Genomic DNA, 19590 nt, shown 5'->3' on the forward strand with positions numbered 1-19590 from the left:
ACAAATTTATCAAGAAAGAGAATGGACCAGAAATATTCCTCATATGAACACTTGAAGGTGTTTAGTTGCAAGGCATTCATTCATGTACCGAAACAAAAAACAAAGTTTAAATCTTGATAATAAGTCAACAATGTTATATCTTCTTGAGTTATGTAGATGAAGACTTTTATTACAGTTTATAGATCCACAAGAAAAGAGAGTGATTAGAAGTTAGGACGAAAACTTTGGTTACAGTTTATAGATCCACAAGAAAAGAGAGATTAAAAGTTATAATGCGGTATTTTGTGAAGAAAAAAATAAGAACTTTGAAAAGTTGAGAAACCACAACCTCTTAGGGATGACCTTATAGACCTTACTCCAATTCCTCCTCCAGCATGTGAAGATATGCAATATGTACAAGATGGTCATGGAGAAGTGGCAGGGGATAATTCTCCTAGACATTGTGATATTGAGCAGGGGAAGCCGTCATCCATTCATGTGATTCTAGGTCTAGATGTAAGGACCCGAACTTTTTTGGCCTTAAGCAAGGGATGCCGCCATGCGCGTAAGCCGTCGTGCGTGCAAATGACACCGTCGTGTGTGCAAGGGATGCCGCCGTACGTGTAAGTCGTCGTGCGTGCAAGTGATAGCACCGTGCGTGAGGAGGAAGCAGTCGTGCGTGTTGCCGCCTTGCGCGTCACCACCGTACGCATCACCATCGTGCACGACACTACCATGTGAGACACTACGGTGTGCGACACCGCCACGCGCGTTACTGTCGTGAGCGTTGCTGTCGAGGAGGAAGCTGTTGTGGGCATTGCAGTCGTACGCGTCACCGTCGTGCGTGACATCGTCATGCACGTTACTGCCGTGAACATTGATGCCGAGGAGGAAGCTGTCGTACGCGTTGCCGCCGTGCGCATCATCTTCGTGTGTGACAATGCCGAGAGTGAATATATAGGGCCACCCATGGAACTTTTATGAGTGCCATGTGGCACATGTGTGCCACTTGTATGCCACTGTAAGCCACCTGGATGCCACTAGATGCCACTTGTAGCCCCTTCCATGCCACCTGCATACTGCCGCCCCCTCTTTGCTTATATAACCCCTTCACACTCCTCCCAAAAGTTTTGCTCTCTCTCACTCAAACATCCCTTTCAAATACTTAGAACCTTAGGCTTGGCCATCCTTGGAAGCTTGGCATTTGAAGGGAACCTGTGTAAGGAACTTGGAGTTCTTTTGGGTACAAGTAAGTAGATCTAGCATCCATGATTTTGTTTGATTGCTTACTAATCCATGATTTTGTTTGATTGCTTACTATGAAATAGTAGTATGGGTGTGAATGTAATTGTAAATATGGGGTGGATGTATGTTAATGAAATTATGCTAGATTATGCCATGTTTTTCTAGCACTGTGACTCTTATTTGTGACCTTGTGTTAATGCCTATTTTGGTTGGGAAGTTATCAGTCATTCTTTGAAGTATGCCAAAACTTTAAAATGAATTTCCAGGAACCTTGCATGTTTTTAATTGAAACTGTTAACTGGCCAATATATCTCTGATTAAGGCCAAATCACGTTTAAATGAAAGATGTGTGAGTCTATTTTCAAACTAGTTTGAAACCATAACTAAATTGTCTGTGGATTAGAAGTAATGCTAAATTTTCTAAGAGACTATCACACTGAAATTCATGCTATTTTCTAAAATTGTTATATGCTTTTATGTGTAATTGTTCACTGACCAATATATCTCTGATTAAGGCCAAACCACTTCTAAATGAAAGATGAGTGAGTCTATTTTCAAAATAGTTTGAAACTATAATGAAATTCCCTATAGATTGGAAGCTATGCTCATTTTTCTAAGGGGCTATCATACTGAAGTTTCTACTCTCTTGTGAACTATTCTAATAAGACATGCTTATGAACTAGTGAATGCTTATGAATTATTGACTATGCATGGTTGAAATAAGACATGCCCAAGAAAGAGTGAATGCATATGAAATGCTGACTATGCATGGTTGTAATAAGACATGCTTATAAAATGGTGAATGTTTATGAAATAGTGAATGCTTATGAAATATCGAATGCGTATAGTTGTAATAAGACATGTTTATGAAATAGTGAATGTTTATGAGATAATGAATGTGTATGGTTGTAATTAGACATACCTATGAGATGATGAATGTGCATGGTTGTAATAAGACAAGCCTATATGATAGTGAATGTGTATGGTTATAATAAGACATGGCTATGTGATAGTGAAAGTGCATGGTTGTAATCAAACATACCACAGATATGATATGAAGCAATATGCAATGGGTCATGCATTGGTAGTGCGATATAATATAATAAGAATGTGATATAAGGCACTACGCAATGGGTCATCCGTTGGTAGTGCAATGTAATGTGATATGATAAGAAAGTTGTGTCTACAGTTGACATCTTTTCCTGACTTCCCATGATATGACATGAGTTTGGATGTGAACGTGAATATTTGGGTGGGTCGCACCCCCCAAATCTATATGAGCACTAAGCATTGGGTCACCCAGTGGTAGTGTAACGCTCTCTAGCTAGAAGGGCATAAGGAGAGGGTCATGTCTTCCAAAGCCTCTGCCTATCAAAAGCTCCAAAGCACGCTGGGGACTATGTGTGTGAAGACATTACGAAATAGATCACCCATTTGTCATTGTCTTCCCTCCTGAAAAATGGTAAAAATCTTAAGCAATGGGATTGGTTTGGCCTGATTAATAGGGCTTCTACTTCGGGAGTAGGTGACATTGGGATTGCATATAGTTAATATATGTTTGCCTGAATTTATTTATCTATTATTTTAATGGAAAAGAATTGATAGACTGTTAGCTCATGGGATATCTAATATTTGATTTGTGCTTACTTCACCATGAAAGAAATTACTCACGACATACTGCTAATGAAATTGAGAGACATGATTCCATGTTATGAAACCTGCATGAATCTTGGGGACGGTTGTAAATAGCAATGTATAGGTAGAAATGCATGGTGCTTGATCTACTTATTGGGCTTCATAGCTCATTCCTTTCACTTTCTTGAATGTAGAGTGATAGTTCGTGTGTCGAGGACGGACATATGGGTGATTGTGAATGGCAGTTGAAGACCCGCACTTGACGAGGAACTTCTTTTTTATTGTAGGTGTCAGATGGCAGTTGGCCATATAGCTGTTTTGTTGTGAAGCTGTGTATTTTGTTGTTGGGCCTTTGGTGCCTTGGACAATTTGTAATACTCTGAAGATTGTATATAATTTGATTTTTGTTTATCAAACTTTATGTATAGTTGTGGTTGGAGTTTGGCTTTTTTTCGTGGTTTGCTTTGATTTTATCTTTTTAAAAAACGTTGAGCGCACTCCCACCTGAGTGGCATTCGCTACCTTTGGTCTCAGTCCCGTAGCCAGTTGCCCTCCTGCAAGTATGGCAAGGGGGCAGGAAGCGGGGCTGTGACACTAGATGTAAGCTTGCATCTAGAGATAGAACAACGATATGTCAAAGTTGTCTTTCTTCATGGCAACTTGCAGGAATTTATATGGAATTGAAGGATAGAGAACACTTGGTTTGCAAGTTGAAGAAAAAATTCTATGGATTGAAACAGACCCCAAGCAATTTATAAAAGAAATTTAGCTAATTTATGACGAGTCATGAGTAAGAGAAGGCTATTGCATATCATTGTGTTTGTTTTTAAAAAAATTATGATAATGACTTTATTTCTATTCTTCTGCATGTTGATCAGATACTAATTATTAGGCAAGATCTTCAATGGATTGTCAGCTTAAAGAACAATTTAAGTCATTTGACATGAAAGATTTGGGGCTAGCATAATAGATTTTGGCATGAAAATAAAATCTAACAAGAAAGCAAATAATTTATGGTTGTCACCAGATAAATATATTAAATAAGTAATTGAAAAATTCAATATGAAGAATCCAAAGCTAATTAGCGCGCCACTTGCAAGACACTTTAAGTTGAGTACAAAATAGGGTCATTCAAATGAGAAGGAAAATAAAGAAAGAGAAAATGTTTCATATGCTTCAGTGGGAGTTGATAAATGCCATGGTGTGTACAAGGCTAGACATCGCATATGTAGTGGGTGTGGAGAGTAGATTTCTTGCTAACCTTAGCAAAAAACATTGGACAACAGTGAAATGGATTCTCAGATATCTCAAGGGATATCTAAATTATATTTATGTTTTGGATGTCAAACTTTTGCTAAATGGATATATAGATGCAAACATGGTTGGACACATCGATATTAGTAAGTCCATATTATGATTCTTGTTCACTTTAGTACGGGAGCCGTATCCGTTGTTGCTTTTTCCACGATAGATATGGAATATATAGTGGCTATAGAAGCAAGCAAAGAAATGCTGCCGATGAAAAGGTTATTAAAGGAACTAAGTTTGAAGCAAGACAACTATGTGGTTCATTGTGATAGCCAGAGTGCTATTGACCTGAGCAAGAATGAAACATATCATGCCAAAATGAAGTATATAGATGTATATATCACTGAATACGAGAATCAGTTAGTGCGAAGAGAAAATCCATTCCAATCACAATTCATTGGATATGATGACCAAACCCTAACAGAGGACAGCCAAGAGCATTGTAGGATGGCAAGAATGGGTGCTACTTGAGCATAGGAATATTGGGTGCGAGATCCACTAGGCAAGGGATGCCCTCCTCATGGCCTAGAGGGGGAGATTATTATGAAAATTTGTGTAGGTGGTCTAGCCCGATGAGAATGGGCAATATTGAGAAAGAGAAAAATATGAACAAGCAGGGTTTCTTGTAAAAAAAGAGTTTTTCTTATTCCTTTGTGGGAAGAGTTGAGCCAAAAAAAAGTTATAAAAGAGGTTGAAGTCCTTTGTTTTTCTCTCTATGATTCTTTGATATGTAGGGAAGCTATAGAATGTTTTTTCTTTCGATAAATCTCCAAAAGTTCGAGGCTTCCTATATCATTGAAGTTAGTGTTCTCTTATAAAGGTTGGAAAATAGTGATTCTTTTAATATGTTTATTTATATTTGAAAGTGAAAAGTATGCACAAACCAAATAATAATTTAAAAATAAAAACACCCAAAATACCCCTATAGTATTCACCTATACTTTGATAGTTTATCTATTTTAATTATATTTAATACTATATTTATATGTGACAGTGAGAAGCGTGAACACACCAAATTTAAGCTTAATTCGATGCATAAAAAATAAAAGATAATACTAAAATACACTATATACTTTCAAAAGTGAGACGAGTGTAAAATATGGAGTAAATTTAAATTCCTATAATAACAAAAGATTTTTCATTAAATTTCCCTAAAGATTTAGATAGGTTTATATTGGGAGTTATTTTACATAAAAACGGATACATGCGTCGATTTGTGACATGGATATAAGTGTCAAAAATACTAACCAAAAGAAATGTTATCTACACGACTTGCGTCGACAATATATGGGTGTCTACATAAATACATGTATTGAAATTTATTTGTAGTTCACGTTTCGATTTACATATATAACAATTCATATATCATATAACAATAAAGCAGTAAAAATTAAATTAATAGTCCAAAATATATTACTTCAAGAATCAGACTTTTCTCCTTAAAACTTTCTCATAGCCCCATGCAAGGTTTCATCGTAACAACATGGATAAAAAGCTAAAAACTATTAGCTAATTATTAGTTCAAGATGTAGCATCCTTTTGCATGGCTATTGAATAGGGTCTTAATATATTCATCCAAAATCATATAATCACACCACTAGCACCTTCAATAGATCCGTCATTTTACTCTGTAATCTGGTTTTAGTTTAATGAAATGGTTGAATTTCTATCAAAAAAAAAAAAAAAATAGATCTATAGTTTTCTAAGATTGGTTCATCGGTTCTCGAAGTAAATTTCAATAAGTCTATGTTGTCTTCATTAATGCCACATCCCAATATCTGAATGGACTGGAGTTATAAGCATCTTACTTTCTTGTGAGCAATTTTAGATTGAGAAATGATCCTATAGGACCTTCCTCCACCCAAGTGTGCAGGACCCCAAAGGATCACCATTAAATTTGGTACAGATCTATAGAAAAGTCAAGTCCCACACCCATGTGATAATTTTTCTATACATCTGTGCCAACTTTAATGGTGATTATTAAGGGCCCTATACATATAGGTGGGGAAAGGTCCTATAGGATCATTACTCTTTTAGATTGCTATATATATATATATATATATATATATATATATATATATATATATATATAGACAAAAAAATGAAAAATAAAACACAATCAGATAATCGTGACCGCGCGATGAAATTTGGACAGTGATGAAGGTAGGCGAAATCACTATTTATTTTAACCTATTGGCGTTAGAAAGACTTTTTCATATATAGGAAAACACTACGCAATGCCTATAGGCGAAAATAAATAGTGATTTTGCCTACCCCCATCACCGTCCAAAGTTCATCGCGCGGTCACGATTGCCCCCTAGTGTTTTATTTTTCATTTTCTTTTTATAAATCAAAATGACCTGAAATTTGGAGCATGTATTCATCAAAATTAGAGGAATCTTTGAAAAATATAAAAAAAAAATTTTAGATGAAAACACTTGACCAAAATACCCCTGAAGAGTTTTGGTGGTATTTTGTTCAATTCTTTTTGCAGATAATTTTTTTTATATTTTTATTAGATGAGCCTCAGTAATATGTACATACACTCCAAATTTTAGGCTATTTCAATATAAAAAATAAATACTATTCGATAATCGTGACCACGCGATGAAATTTGGACAGTGATGAAAGTAGGCGAATCACTATTCATTTTCGCCTATAGGCATTAGAAAGACTTTCCATATATAAGAAAATACAATGCAATGCCTATAGGTGAAAATGAATAGTGATTTCACCTACCTCCATCACCGTCCAAAGTTCATCGTGCGGTCACGATTGTTCGATAGTGTTTCATTTTTTATATTGTTTTCTACAAATCGGAATGATCTAAAATTTGGAATGTGTATTCATCAAAAATAGGGGAATCTTTGAAAAATATAAAAAAAAAATATTTTACATGAAAATAATTGGCCAAAATACCACCGAAATATTTTGGGGGTATTTTGGTCAATTTATTTACGGATAATTGTTTTTATATTTTTATTAGATGCATCTCAATAAGATGTACATACTCATCAAATTTCAGGTTATTATGATTTATAACAAACAAATGAAAAATAAAACACTATCAGATAATCGTGACTGCGCGATGAAATTTGGACGGTGATGAAGGTAGGCAAAATCACTCTTCATTTTCATCTATAGGCGTTAGAAAGACTTTTCCATGTATAGGAAAATACTACGCAATGCCTATAGGCAAAAATGAATAGTGATTTCGCCTACTCCCATCACCATCCAAAGTTCATTGTGCGGTCACAATTGTCTGGTAGTATTTTATTTTTTATTTTTATTTTTATAAATTAGAATAACTTTAAATTTGGAGGGTATATTCATAAAAAATAGGAGAATCTTTAAAAAATATAAAAAAAGTATTTTACAAGAAAAAAGTTGACCAAAATACCCCTGAAACTTTTTGGGGGTATTTTGGCCAATATGTTTTTTCACTGATAATTTTTTTTATATTTTTATTAGATGTACCTCAGTAAGATGTACATACCCTCAAATTTTCAAGTTATTTTGATTTAGAAAAAAAATGAAAAATAAAACACTACCAGATAATCATAACCGCGAGATGAAATTTGGACGGTGATGAAAATTTTCCATATATAAGAAAACACAACACAACGCCTATAGGCGAAAATAAACATTGATTTCACCTACCCCCATCATCGTCCAAAGTTCATCGTGCAGTCACGATTGTCCGGTAGTGTTTCATTTTTCATTTTTTTTCTAAAAATCAGAATGACCTGAAATTTAGAACGTTTATTCATCATAAATAGGGGAATCTTCGAAAAATATATAAAAAGAAATATTTTACATGAAAAAAATTGACCAAAATACCCCCAAAACTTTTCAGGGGTATTTTGGTCAATTTATTTTTTACGAAGAATTTTTTTTATATTTTTATTTGATGCACCTCAATAAGATGTACATACCTCCAAATTCATATCATTCCGATTTATAGATAAAAAAAAGAAAAATAAAACACTACTAAATAATAGTGATCGCGTGATAAAATTTGGACGGTGATGAAGGTAGGCGATATCACTATTTATTTTCGCCTATAGGCTTTAGGAAGAGTTTTCCATATATAGGAAAACACTACGTAACGCCTATAACCGAAAGTGACCTAGCGATGAAATTTAGACGGTGATGAAGGTAGACGAATCAATATTCATTTTCGCTTATAGGCATTAGGAAGATTTTTCCACATATAGGAAAATACTACGCAATCCTATAAACGAAAATTAACAGTGATTTCGCTTACCCCCCTCACCATCCAAAGTTCATCGCGCGCTCATGATTGTCCAGTAGTATTTCATTTTTCATTTTTTTCTATAACTAGAATGAACTGAAATTTGGAACGTGTATTCATAAAACATAGAGGAATATTTGAAAAATATAAAAAAAATATTTTACAAGAAAAATATTGACCAAAATACCCCCTAAATATTTTGAAGTATGTTGGTCAATTTATTTTTCACGGATAATTATTTTTATATTTTTAGTAGATGCACCTCAGTAAAATGTATATTCTCTCCAAATTTCAGGTCATTCTGATTTATTAAAAAAAAATAAAACACTCTCAAATAATCGTGACCACACGATAAAATTTAGACGGTGATGAAAGTAAGCGAAATTACTATTAATTTTTTCCTATAGGTGTTAGGAAGAATTTTCCATAAGAAAACACAACGCAATGCCTATAGGCGAAAATGAATAGTGATTTCACCTACCCCCATTACTATCCAAAGTTCATCGTGTGGTCACGATTATCCGGTAGTGTTTCATTTTTCTTTTTTTTTTTTACAAATCGAAATGACTTAAAATTGAGAGTGTGTATTCATAAAAAGTAGGGGAATCTTCAAAAAATATAAAAAAAAATAGTTTACAAGAAAAACATTAACAAAAGTACCCCCGATAGATTTCGAGAGTATTTTGACCAATTTGGTTTTTGCAGTTAATTTGTTTTATATTTTTATTAGATGTGCATCAGTAAGATGTATAAACCCTCCAAATTTTAAATCAGTCCTATTTATAGAAAAAAATGAAAAATAAAATACTACCGGATAATCGTGACCGCGCGATGAAATTTGGACATTGATGAAGGTAGGAGAAATCACTATTCATTTTTACCTATAGGCGTTACGAAGAATTTTCCATATATAAAAAAATACTACGCAACGACAATTGGCGAAAATGAACAGTGATTTCGCCTACCCCCATCACCGTCCAAAGTTCATCGCACGGGCACGATTGTCTGATAGTGTTTTATTTTACATTTTTTATCGACAAATTGGAATGACTTAAAATTTGAAACGTGTATTCATCAAAAATAGGGGAATCTTTTAAAAATATAAAAAAAAATACTTTGCATGAAATCAATTGACCAAAATACCCCCGAAATATTTTCGGGGTATTTTGGTTAATTTAGTTTTGAGGATAATTTTTTTTTATATTTTTATTAGATGCACCTCCGTAAGATGTACATACCCTCAAAATTTTAGGTTATTCTGCTTTATAGGGAAAAAAATAAAAAATAAAATATTACCATATAATCGTGACCGCGCGATGAAATTTGGACGGTGATGAAGGTAGGCGAAATCACTATTCATTTTCATTTATAAGAATTAGGAAGACTTTTTCATATATAGAAAAATACTACACAATGCCTATAGGCGAAAATGAACAGTGATTTCGCCTACCCCCATCACTGTCCAAAGTTCATCGTACGGTCACTATTGTCTAGTAGTGTTTTATATACCATTTATTTTTAATAAATTGGAATGACCTAAAATTTGGAGTGTATATTCATAAAAACTAGGGGAATATTTGAAAAATATAAAAAAATATATTTTAAATGAAAAACATGTACTAAAATACCCTCAAAATATTTTGGGGGTATTTTGGTAATGTTTTTTAAGGATAATATTTTTTAATATTTTTATTAAATGTGCCTTAGTAGGATGTATATACTCTCCAAATTTTAGGTCATTCTGATTTACATAAAAAATAAAAAATAAAGTACTACCAGATAATCATGACTGCACGATGAAATTTGGACGGTGATGAAGGTAGGCGAAATCACTATTTATTTTCGTCTGTAGGCACTAGGAAGAATTTTTTAGGAAACACTATGTAACTCCTATAGGCAAAATTGAACAATGATTTTGCCTACCCCCATCACCGTCCAAAGTTCATCTCGCAGTCACGAATATCTGATAGTATTTTATTTTTCATTTTTTTTCTACAAATTGGAATGCCTGAAATTAAGAGCATGCATTCATCAAACATAGGGGAATCTTTGAAAAATATAAAAAAAATATTTTACAAGAAAATAGTTGACCAAAATACCCCTGAAACATTTCGAGGCTATTTTGGTCAATTTATTTTTTGTGGATAATTTTTTTTATATTTTTATTGGAAGTGCTTCAGTAAGATGTAGATACCCTCCAAATTTTAGGTCATTCCTAATGATAGAAAAGAAATGAAAAATAAAACACTACTGGATAAATATGATCACACGATGAAATTTGGACGATGATGAAGTTAGGAAGACTTTTCCATATAGGAAAACACTACGCAACGCCTATAAGTGAAAATAAACAGTGATTTCTCCTATCCCCATCATCGTTCAAAGTTCATCACGCGGTCACGATTGTCTGGTAATGTTTCATTGCGGAATGACTTGAAATTTGAAGCTTGTATTCATCAAAAATAGGGGAATCTTCGAAAAAATTTTAAAAAATATTTTACAGGAAAAGAATTGGCCAAACTACCTCCGATATATTTCGGTGTTATTTTGGTCACTTTTTTTTCTCAGATAATTGTTTTTATATTTTTATTAGATGTGCCTCAGTAAGATGTACTTACCCTCCAAATTTCAGCTCATTCCAATTTATATAAAAAAATGAAAAATAAAACACTACCAGATAATCGTGGTCGCGCGATGAAATTTGGATGGTGATGAAGGTAGGAAAAATCGCCATTTATTTTGTTCTATAGGCATTAGGAAGACTTTTCCATATATATGAAAACACTACGTAATGCCTATAGGTGAAAATGAACGGTGATTTAACCTACCCTCATCACCGTCCAAAGTTCATCGCGCGGTCACGATTATCTGGTAGTGTTTTATTTTTCATTTTTTTTCTACGAAATGGGAATGATATAAAATTTGGAGAGTGTATTAATAAAAAATAAGGGAATCTTTTAAAAATATAAATTAAATATTTTACATGAAAAATATTGACCAAAATACCCTTGAAACGTTTTGGGGGTATTTTGGTCAATATAGTTTTTACGGATAAATGTTTTTATATTTTTATTAGATGCGCCTCAGTAATATATACATACCTTCCAAATTTCATGTCATTTCAATTTATAAAAACCAAATGAAAAATAAAATATTACCGGATAATCGTGACCGCGCGATGAAATTTGAACAGTGATGATGTAGGCAAAATCACTATTCATTTTCGCTTATAGGCGTTACCAGAAATTGATCCCTATGATCGAAGTTATATACTCTATAATATAGGACTTATCCACACAAGCAACGGAGAACATACGAAGGCTTTGGAATATTATTTTCGGGCACTAGAACGAAATCCATTCTTACCACAAGCTTCTAATAATATGGCCATGATCTGTCATTACGTGCGACTATCTCTACTATAGAATAGAAAGAAGAATAGAAAGAGAATAGAATAATAATAATAAAGAATAAGAAAAAGAAGAATAATAAAAAAGTAAAGAAGGAAAGAAAGAGAAAATCCGCTAGTAAATACTAGAAAGAGAAACAAACAAAAGAAAACAAAAAAGGCCTTCTACATATACATCGTGCAAAGGAACGGTTTTTATCAGCTGTAGCAAAGAAAGAGACTTCATAGGAGCCGGGATATGAAGAAATGGATATGGCCTATATACTGATTTCTATGGATAAAAGATCTAATTGATAGAGGAAGCACCGTAAAGATCAATGATTGAGGTTTTGGGCCCATACAATAAGACCTGCTTACTTATGTCAAGATATGAGATATAAAGTTAGGAATCAACTTATGTAATAGAGTTGATCCACTAAGGTGCTGAGCAGCGGTGTAGCATCAGATCCCAAAGATAGTAAGTCCTTTATTATTGAGAAAGGTATTTTTCAAAGATTCTATAATGAATTTCTATACGAACGAAAATGAGATAGTTACCTTTCAGAAAATTCTAACGATAGGGGGAGATGGAGATATCTATGCTTCAGCTTCATTCTTCTGAAGGTGGGAGAAGAGATAAAACTGATTATTTGATTGATGGAAATTTGAGTTTGAAAATCATGTAATTAACCTCTTCTGGTTATTTGGTTAATTCCGGAAAATGGGATGGATTTACGAGAAATCTCATTCAGTTAGATACAGTAGATTAAGACGGAACGCCAAAAGAGTTGACTGCTGAGCCGTATGAGGTAGGAAACTCTCAAGTACGGTTCTAAGGGAAGGAATTGATCCACCTATCCCGACCGGGGAGAACAGGCCATTCGACAGGGAGATTCTGAAATCGCAGAGACTTGGTCCGATCAAGCAGCTGAGTATTGGAAACAAGCTATAGCGCTTACTCCAGGTAATTATATTGAAGCACATAATTGGTTGAAGATCACGAGGCGCTTCGAATAAGAACACTCTCTTTTTGAATTGATTTTCATTGTTTGTTGGATCCATCAAATCGATCCTTACCGGAAGAATGAATTAAGGAATTTCATTATATCCCTTCTAAGATCGTTCCATTTTGTATGGTACCTCATAGGGATAGACGATAACTATAAAAAAAATATTACTTTCTACTATCAATTGCTAATAAAGTTAATAAAAGAGACCTTCGAATGTATTAAAGGGATATCGGGATGTCTCTTATTAATATAATGACTAATGAATGATCCTGTAATTTGGAATAGAGTAATATGTTCCATGTAATATATGAGATAGATCTATCTAGGCACTCATACATAAAGATATGAATAAATTAGGTTGGACCAAAACAAAAAACAGTTTTGTGTCATGCTGGGAATAGATTTTAAAAAATTAGAATGGTCCGTTGAGCACCTAATAGATATGTCATAATAGATCCGAACACTTGCCCCGGATTGACTTCCATATAATAATTGCTCTAGTGAATAACTAAGAATAACTAAGGAAAATAGATAGATGAGAGATAGGAAAGAAAAGAACAAACCATACTATCTCTCAAAGGTTCACTAATTACTTGACTCTTGGCGGGTCTCTTCGTATGTGTTGTCCGGAAAGAGGAGGACTCAATGATTATTCGTTCGCCGGAATCAGAAGTGAAGATTATGGTGGATAGGGATCCCATAAAAACTTCTTTCGAGGAATGGGCCAGACCCGGCCATTTCTCAAGGACAATAGCTAAAGGCCCCAATACTACCACTTGGATCTGGAACCTACATGCTGATGCTCACGATTTCGATAGCCATACCAGTGATTTGGAGGAAATCTCTCGAAAAGTATTTAGTGCTCATTTCGGTCAACTATCCATCATCTTTCTTTGGTTGAGTGGTATGTACTTCCATGGTGCCCGTTTTTCCAATTATGAAGCATGGTTGAGCGATCCTACTCACATCGCACCCAGTGCCCAGGTGGTTTGGCCAATAGTTGGTCAAGAAATCTTGAATGGCGATGTAGGTGGAGGTTTCCGAGGAATACAAATAACCTCTGGTTTTTTTCAGATTTAGCGAGCATCTGGAATAACTAGTGAATTACAACTCTATTGTACCGCAATTGGTGCTTTGGTCTTTGCAGCGTTAATGCTTTTTGCCGGTTGGTTCCATTATCACAAGGCTGCTCCAAAATTGGCTTGGTTCCAAGATGTAGAATCCATGTTGAACCACCACTTAGCAGGGTTACTAGGACTTGGGTCTCTTTCTTGGGCGGGACACCAAGTACATGTATCTTTACCCATTAACCAATTTCTAGACGCTGGAGTGGATCCTAAAGAGATACCACTTCCTCATGAATTTATCTTGAATCGGGATCTTTTGGCTCAACTTTATCCCAGTTTTGCCGAGGGATCAACCCCATTTTTTACCTTGAATTGGTCAAAATACGCGGAATTTCTTACTTTTCGCGGAGGATTAGATCCAGTAACAGGGGGTCTATGGCTGATCGATATTGCACACCATCATTTGGCTATTGCAATTATTTTCCTGATAGCTGGTCACATGTATAGGACCAACTGGGGAATTGGTCATGGCCTAAAAGAGATTTTAGAGGCCCATAAAGGTCCATTTACAGGCGAGGGTCATAAAGGTCTCTATGAGATCCTAACAACGTCATGGCATGCTCAATTAGCTCTTAACCTAGCTATGTTAGGCTCTTTAACCATTGTTGTAGCTCACCATATGTATTCTATGCCCCCCTATCCATACTTAGCTATTGACTATGGTACACAACTCTCGTTGTTCACACATCACATGTGGATCGATGGATTTCTCATAGTTGGCGCTGCTGCACATGCAGCTATTTTTATGGTAAGAGACTATGACCCAACTACTCGATACAACGACCTTTTAGATCGTGTCCTTAGGCACCGTGATGCAATCATATCACACCTCAACTGGGCATGTATATTTCTAGGCTTTCATAGTTTTGGCCTGTATATTCATAATGATACCATGAGCGCTTTGGGGCGTCCTCAAGATATGTTTTCAGATACCGCTATACAATTACAACCCATCTTTGCTCAATGGATACAAAACACTCATGCTTTAGCACCTGGTGCAACAGCTCCTGGTGCAACAACAAGTACCAGTTTGACTTGGGGAGGTGGTGATTTAGTAGCAGTAGGTGGAAAAGTAGCTTTGTTACCTATTCCACTAGGAACCGCAGATTTTTTGGTACACCACATTCATGCATTTACGATCCATGTGACCGTATTGATACTACTGAAAGGCGTTCTATTTGCTCGTAGCTCCCGTTTGATACCTGATAAAGCAAATCTGGGTTTTCGTTTCCCTTGTGACGGACCCGGAAGAGGGGGAACATGTCAAGTATCCGCCTGGGATCATATCTTCTTAGGTCTATTCTGGATGTACAATGCGATTTCGGTAGTAATATTCCATTTCAGTTGGAAAATGCAGTCGGATGTTTGGGGTAGTATAAGCAACCAAGGGGTGGTAACTCATATCACGGGAGGAAACTTTGCGCAGAGTTCCATTACTATTAACGGATGGCTCCGGGATTTTCTATGGGCACAGGCCTCTCAGGTGATCCAGTCTTATGGTTCTTCATTATTCGCATATGGCCTGTTTTCCTAGGTGCTCATTTTGTTTGGGCCTTCAGTTTAATGTTTCTATTCAGCGGCCGCGGTTATTGGCAAGAACTTATTGAATCCATCGTTTGGGCTCATAACAAATTAAAAGTTGCTCCTGCTACTCAGCCTAGAGCCTTGAGCATTGTCCAAGGACGTGCTGTAGGAGTAACCCATTACCTTATGGGTGGAATTGCCACAACATGGGCATTCTTCTTAGCAAGAATTATTGCAGTAGGATAATGGCTAGGAGGATTTGAAAGGCATTATGGCATTAAGATTTCCAAGGTTTAGCCAAGGCTTAGCTCAGGACCCCACTACTCGTCGTATTTGGTTTGGTATTGCCACCGCACATGACTTCGAGAGTCATGATGATATCACTGAGGAAGGTCTTTATCAGAATATTTTTGCTTCTCACTTCGGGCAGTTAGCAATAATCTTCCTGTGGACTTCCGGGAATCTGTTTCATGTGGCTTGGCAAGGAAATTTTGAGTCATGGGTACAGGACCCTTTACATGTAAGACCTATTGCTCATGCAATTTGGGATCCTCATTTTGGTCAACCAGCTGTAGAAGCCTTTACTCGAGGGGGTGCTCTCGATCCGGTGAATATCGCTTATTCCGGTCTCTATCAGTGGTGGTATACAATCGGCTTGCGCACCAATGAAGATCTTTATACTGGAGCTCTTTTTCTATTATTTCTTTCTGCGATATCTTTAATAGCGGGTTGGTTACATCTACAACCCAAATGGAAGCCAAGCGTTTCGTGGTTCAAAAATGCTGAATCTCGTCTTAATCATCATTTGTCAGGACTGTTCGGAGTAAGTTCCTTGGCTTGGACAGGACATTTAGTTCATGTCGCTATTCCCGGATCCAGGGGGGAATACGTCAGATGGAATAATTTCCTAGACGTATTACCATCTCCTCAAGGCTTGGGGCCACTTTTTACAGGACAGTGGAATCTTTATGCCCAAAACCCCGATTCCAGTGGTCATTTATTCGGTACCTCCCAAGGAGCGGGAACTGCCATTCTAACCCTTCTCTGAGGATTCCATCCTCAAACTCAAAGCTTATGGCTGACCGATATTGCTCATCATCATTTAGCTATTGCATTTGTTTTTCTCGTTGCTGGTCATATGTATAGAACTAACTTCGGGATCGGTCATAGTATAAAAGATCTTTTAGAAGCACATACTCCTCCGGGGGGTCGATTGGGACGGGCACATAAAGGTCTTTATGACACAATCAATAATTCCATTCATTTTCAATTAGGTCTTGCTCTAGCCTCTTTGGGGGTTATTACTTCCTTGGTAGCTCAACACATGTATTCTTTACCTCCTTATGCATTCATAGCACAAGACTTTACTACTCAAGCTGCGTTATATACTCATCACCAATACATCGCAGGCTTCATCATGATAGGGGCCTTTGCTCATGGAGCTATATTCTTCATTAGAGATTACAATCCGGAACAGAACGAGGATAATGTATTGGTAAGAATGTTAGACCATAAAGAAGCTATAAAATCTCATTTAAGTTGGGCCAGCTTGTTCCTGGGTTTCCATACTTTGGGACTCTATGTTCATAACGACGTCATGCTTGCTTTTGGTACTCCAGAAAAACAAATCTTGATCGAACCTATATTTGCCCAATGGATACAATCCGCTCATGGTAAGACTTCATATGGATTTGATGTACTCTTATCTTCAACGAACGGCCCAGCATTCAATGCTGGTCGAAGCTTATGGTTACCTGGCTGGTTGAATGCTATTAATGAGAATGGTAATTCACTATTCCTAACAATAGGTCCTGGAGACTTCTTGGTTCATCATGCTATTGCTCTAGGTTTGCATACAACTACATTGATCTTAGTAAAAGGTGCTTTAGATGCACGTGGTTCCAAGTTCATGCCAGATAAGAAAGATTTTGGTTATAGTTTCCCTTGCGATGGTCCAGGACGAGGCGGTACTTGTGATATTTCGACTTGGGATGCATTTTATTTGGCGGTTTTCTGGATGTTAAATACCATTGGATGGGTTACTTTTTATTGGCATTGGAAGCATATCACTTTATGGCAGGGTAATCCTTCACAATTTAATGAATCTTCCACTTATTTGATGGGATGGTTAAGAGATTATCTATGGTTAAACTCTTCACAACTTATCAATGGATATAACCCTTTCGGTACAAATAGTTTATCTGTCTGGGCGTGGATGTTCCTATTTGGGCATCTGGTTTGGGCTACTGGATTCATGTTTTTAATTTCCTGGCAAGGATATTGGCAGGAACTGATTGAAACTCTAGCATGGGCTCATGAACGCACACCTTTGGCTAATTTGATTCGATGGAGGGATAAACCTGTGGCTCTTTCCATTGTTCAAGCAAGACTGGTTGGCTTAGCCCACTTTTCTGTAGGTTATATATTTACTTATGCAGCTTTCTTAATTGCCTCTACATCGGGCAAATTTGGTTAATTCTTTGAAAAAAATAGAGGTGGCATCTTCCTGTATCAGCAACAATTTCATTTGTTTCGACGGAGAAGGGGAGATCCACCTTCTTAATATTTCTACATCTAGGAACCGACTTGTATCATTGGGAATAATAGGAACTTCATATGGCAAGGAAAAGTCTGACTCAGAGGGAGAGGAAGAGGCAGAAATTGGAACAGAAATATCATTTGATTCGTCGATCCTTAAAAAAAGAAATAAGCAAAACTCCATCGTTGAGTGACAAATGGAAAATTTATGGAAAATTGCAATCCCCACCACGTAATAGTGCACCTATACGTCTTCATCGACGTTGTTTTTCGACCGGAAGACCTAGAGCTAACTATCGAGACTTTGGGCTATCCGGACACGTAATCCGCGAGATGGTTCATGCATGTTTGTTGCCGGGGGCAACAAGATCGAGCTGGTAAGGAAAAAAAAAAAAAGAATCCTTCAAATTTCTATGAATCTCTATGATCATAGAAGGGCTGAGTCCCTTTACCATTCTGTATAAATGGGCTATACTATTTATATAGATATGGGAGGGGGCACATCCAATCCCTGTTCGTACATCAGTAGTACCCAGTTTTTTAGCGCGGGGTAGAGCAGTTTGGTAGCTCGCAAGGCTCATAACCTTGAGGTCACGGGTTCAAATCCTGTCTCCGCAAGATCTTTTTTTTTTGTAAAAAATTTCTTTTTGGGTATTACTTTGTCACCTAAATTTGACACCTAGTAATTAATGAACATTTTTTATTTGGGGATGGAGGGAAGGTATAAACACTATACCGTATTGGATATGCTAACTATACAGTATCATTTCTTGCATTCCATTATTTTTATATTTTTATTTCAACACGGGCTGATAGCGGGAATCGAACCCGCATCTTCTCCTTGTCAAAGAGAAATTTTACCATTCGACCATATCCGCATTTTATTCCTTCCTGATACGCGTGTATATGTCCACACAAAACAAATATGAGAAAATAGGATTCTAATCTATTAGATATTAGAATATAATTCTTAATATTCTTTTATCTATTATATTAGAATAGTATATTCGATTTCTTATTCTTATATTATATAGTATATATATATTATATAATATACTAGATGATATGATATGCATTTGGATCATATTTGTACAGAGCCAAATACTATGTTCACTTCAAGTTTCAAGAAGATTCCAATTCTATCAAGTAACTTTTGACCCCTCCCTCTCTTTTTTTTTTCTTTCTTTTCGAGACTCATAGTTAATGTGTCCCACAACCAGAATGCCTTCCGGGGAGGGGTCAATTTTTTGACCCGGGAAAGGCTCAAGAGATGAGAGAATTAAGGATAGCTACCAAAAAGACTAATCCAATCCATAATGATGTACCCGAAAATACAATATTTTTGTTACTTGACCAACCATCAGAAGAAGCAAATACAACGGGTACACTAATCAGTAAGTTTGATGAAGTAGCAATTAATGCAAAAACAACCAATTGGAAAGCAATAGTCATGGTTGTAATCCTCCAAGCTATCAACAAATGAACTATACCATTTGATCCCCATCGGTCGAAATTGTAATAAAATGGATTGGATCATGAGGGGATTTAACCATGAATCCGCTGATCTTTTAGAACTCATTA

At 36.0% G+C, this 19590-nt stretch overlaps 1 long non-coding RNA gene and 1 other non-coding gene across 3 annotated transcripts; both read left to right on the forward strand.

Annotated features, from left to right (window-relative positions):
* Positions 1-915: 915 nt before the first annotated feature.
* LOC148782774 (uncharacterized) lies at positions 916-3275 on the forward strand. 2 transcript variants are annotated; one of them, XR_016050808.1, is made up of 2 exons: positions 916-1228; positions 3054-3275. It is a non-coding gene; the product is annotated as an uncharacterized LOC148782774 (long non-coding RNA). The 2 variants fall into 2 exon arrangements; XR_016050809.1 differs by lacking the exon at positions 916-1228 and adding an exon at positions 1270-2686.
* A 15278-nt stretch (positions 3276-18553) lies between these two features.
* On the forward strand, positions 18554-18627 carry TRNAM-CAU (transfer RNA methionine (anticodon CAU)). The gene has a single exon. It is a non-coding gene; the product is annotated as a tRNA-Met (tRNA).
* The last annotated feature ends 963 nt before the right edge of the window (positions 18628-19590 follow it).

The sequence above is a fragment of the Amborella trichopoda genome, chromosome 3 (genome assembly GCF_054954075.1).
Source record: "Amborella trichopoda isolate Santa Cruz 75 chromosome 3, AtrichopodaSantaCruz75HAP2 v2.0, whole genome shotgun sequence".
NCBI lineage: Eukaryota > Viridiplantae > Streptophyta > Magnoliopsida > Amborellales > Amborellaceae > Amborella > Amborella trichopoda.